The following is a 3,841-nucleotide window of genomic DNA, read 5'->3' as shown; positions in this document are numbered from 1 at the left end:
CAAAATCTCTGGCTCGTCTGGCTATAAAAGACGATGCTGGCTGTCATAGCGGCCTTCATTCAATGTTCAACGGTCTTCGCGGGAACACCTATCAAGTTATTGTGGGCATGTATTGCAATATTATTAAATATATCAATATCAATTAAATAATCAATTTCTTTAGAGTATATTGTATTGTATTATGTAAAGAAATTATAGTGTGATAAATTAGTTTGATTTTACACTAAAGATTAGTCTAATGAAGATGATATTAATGAGCTGTCGGAGAGTGTAACTTAACCTTCACTCCTCACCACTCAGCCCCTCTCCCAACCCGCGATGCGAGCGGCTGCGTGACGCGCCGCCGCTTCGCAGTTTAAATCGTGCCGCGATGCAAGATCCAGCTTATGACTAACCCGTATGGGTTCGAAACTAGCCGGGCGTACTCTGACGTTGCATTACGTGAGTATTAGCCGTGTTTTATAATAAATTAATATTAGTATGAAAAACACTCACGATAGTTTAAATTCTAAAAAAATACATACGTCTATATGAAATAAGAAATTTAGTTAAACAGACTTACAAACACGCAGACACAAATAATTTCCCGTGTCCTTTTATATTACCTATCAAGTTTTGGATCGGATCAGTTTCTATTCTACTTCTACAATTGTATATTTAATTAAACCGTAAAATTATAATTGTAAACTGTCGAAAAATGATTATTAACCTTATTATTCATATACAGGTCATAGATATTTACAATTTTACGGTGACATACATCACATACATCGATTTGATATAGATCGGAGAAGCCGTCAATGAAAAAAATACGGGCATTAATTTATTAAATTTAATTAAAATAATTAAATTACGGTAAAGGAAAACATAATGAGGAAACCTGCATACCAGAGAATTTTTTAATTATCTACGTATGTGAAGTCTGCCAATCCGCATTGGGCGAGCTTGGTGGTGGTCCCCTCTCATCTATACTAATATTTTAAAGCTAAAGAGTATGTTTGATTGAACGCGCTAATCTCAGGAACTACTGGTCCAATTTGAAATTTTCTTTTAGTGTTAGATAGCCCATTCATTGAGGAAGGCTATAGGGTATATAATATTCCCGTATTCTTACAGGAACGGCTACCACGCGGGTAAAACCGCGCGGCGTCAGCTAGTTCTAACATAAGACTCGTGCTCAACAGTAAGTCGAATATCGGTTTATGATAATGATGATGATATAAATCAACTTCTTTAAATCAAAATATTAAACCACAGAATAATGTGATTAAACCAATAGGGAAGTTAACATAAATAAATAAAGATTGTAGGTATACCGTTTCTTTAACAACATAGAGCCTTAACAATCAATGGAACGATGCATCGGCCGTCGCTTACGATCACAAGTTAATTGAAAACGTGTTTGTGTAACAATATATCACTCTATTTGCCAACAGAGATGCCGACCGCAAAGCAAATATGAACTGCGAATAGATTAAGCCAAATCAAATATATTTTGTTAATTTATATGGTCAACTGAATGTGACTACTTTAATAATATATTTGTTATTACTAGCTTTTCTATGGGCCTCATTAGAAGGCTCAAAGTCACTCAGCGGGTGATGGAGCGAGCTATGCTTGGAGTTTCTCTGCGTGATCGAATCAGAAATGAGGAGATCCGCAGACTAACCAAAGTCACATAGCTCAGCGAATCGCGAAGCTGAAGTGGCAATGGGCGGGTCACATAGTTCGAAGAGAGGACGTTGGAGTCCCAAGATGCTGGAATGGCGACCCGCACAGGAAAGCGCAGTGTTGGTTGACCCTCCACTAGGTGGACCGAGGATATCAAGCGGGTTGCAGGGAGCCCCTGGATGCTGGCGGCTTGAGATCGTTGTGCTTGGAGGTCCATGCAGGATGCATATGTCCAGCTGTGGAGGTCTATCGGCTGATAAGGTAAGGTAATATATGTGTTAAATTTTGTAAGTTTGAACTTTTTATATAGCTTTTAAACTTTGTTGAAACATTGATCGTCGTTGTTTTACCATGTAGAGGACAAAGTGTAACGAGAAAAGCTAATTCAATTATGTATTTGTGACGTTGTCAATGTAATCTACGTGGTAAATGCATTTGGATCAAGATGTATGCTTGAAATATCACACCAATATTATAAAGGCGAAAGTTTGTGTGTGTGTAATTGTGTATGTTTGTTCCTCCTTTAGGTACGCTGCGGCTACAGAATCGATTTGAAATGGAAATGGATTTTACTCTGGATAGATTCTTTGACGGCCTCAGTGGCGCAATGGTGAGCGCGGTGGATTTACAAGATGGAGGAATTGAGTTCCATCCCCGGCTGGGCCGATTGAGGTTTTCTTAATTGGTCCAGGTCTAGCTGGTGGGAGGCTTTCGGCCGTGGCTAGTTACCACCCTACCGACAAAGACGTATAGCCAAGCGATTTAGCGTTCCGATACGATGTCATGTAGAAACAGAAAGGGGTGTGGATTTTCATCCTCCACCACTTACTATCAGGTGAGATTGTAGTCGAAGGTCGTGATGGCTTCTGATGTGCCGCATACAAAATGTATGATACCGATTCTGTTCAGATGCGTCACGGCACGACACGTCAGACAAATATGAATCTGGCTTAAAAAACCGATCTAAATGGATAATATACTCTGTAACACATGACACAATATAGAGATATCTTGACCTACCCAATTACAACTAACCTAAATTAATTAATATATTGCCTCTAACGACAGAGAATAATATCAATTACAAGAGGCTTATAGAGCTTACATTCATGATTCTGTAGATGAAATTAATCCACAAAATATCCTGCGAGCAATATAAGATATATGTGGAATATTATACTAAACTTCGTTATTTTAAATCTAACGTACGTGTATCTTTATGTATTATAATATAAGTTTCTCCGTCAGTCTGTCTGTTCACTCTTAACTGAAAAAGTACTGAACGGATGTGTTAAGTGCTTGTATAGTATACTATGCCTACTTGAAATAAATGAATTTTGAATTATGAGTTTTGAATTGTGTGTGTGTTAGTTACAATAAATCCAAAAAACTTAATAAAATATACAATGTCTCATCTTATTGTAAGTACCTAATTGTCGAGTTTATTCACACAAATATTTCTATTGTTAAATATTTTACTGGCAGTAAAATCCGGAATATTAAATAGAATTAGTGAAATCACACGCTGTTAACCTTCTAAACTTAACCTTCTTTACTGTTGAAAATGTTCCCAATTTTGCTAATGCTTCGTCCCTCCTCGTATTTTAGCCCCCGGCTTATTTCTAACGAAGTTGAATGACTTAAGGATATAAATTAAGAACGATGGCACTGGTGACATTATTTACTAACTAAAACAAGGAAATATAGGTATACAAACATAAATGTAAAAATCTTTCTGTCTGTTACTTTTTAACGGCTAAGCCGCTAAAACAATATTAAGCAGTAGTAACGTAAATAATTGGCCTTGGCAGTCTACTTAAAAAAAACTTAATAGTCTACTTGAAAAAAATAGAAAATCCATAGTTCCCGGCAGTTTTATGACAAACAGAATAAGCGAACGGAGTTGTAGGCATCCGCTAGTTAGTATACATAAAAAATGTGTATCTATGGAACATAAATAACAAAATGACATGACAAACAAAACAAATCACAAAAGAAACTTTCACTAAATTTCAGAAACTTCTCTAGCATGAGCTGACTTTTAAAATGACAGAGCAAGGGTCCATTGTAACAACATGAAAAAAGTTAACCGTCTCAAACACCAATAACCCAGAGCTCTATATTCTGTACTAAAGTACGATTATTAATTCCAGTCAATAAAATGACAAGC

General features: G+C 36.6%; 1 long non-coding RNA gene across 1 annotated transcript; it reads left to right on the top strand.

Annotated features, from left to right (window-relative positions):
- The first annotated feature begins 304 nt into the window (after positions 1 to 304).
- On the top strand, positions 305 to 3,256 carry LOC128198490 (uncharacterized). The gene is made up of 3 exons (XR_008251250.1): positions 305 to 441; positions 1,556 to 1,932; positions 2,199 to 3,256. It is a non-coding gene; the product is annotated as an uncharacterized LOC128198490 (long non-coding RNA).
- Positions 3,257 to 3,841: the final 585 nt, after the last annotated feature.

The sequence above is a fragment of the Bicyclus anynana genome, chromosome 11 (assembly GCF_947172395.1).
Source record: "Bicyclus anynana chromosome 11, ilBicAnyn1.1, whole genome shotgun sequence".
In the NCBI taxonomy this organism is placed as follows: domain Eukaryota; kingdom Metazoa; phylum Arthropoda; class Insecta; order Lepidoptera; family Nymphalidae; genus Bicyclus; species Bicyclus anynana.
Note: the sequence above shows the minus strand (reverse complement) of the source record. Positions and strands in the feature narration are given on the sequence as shown.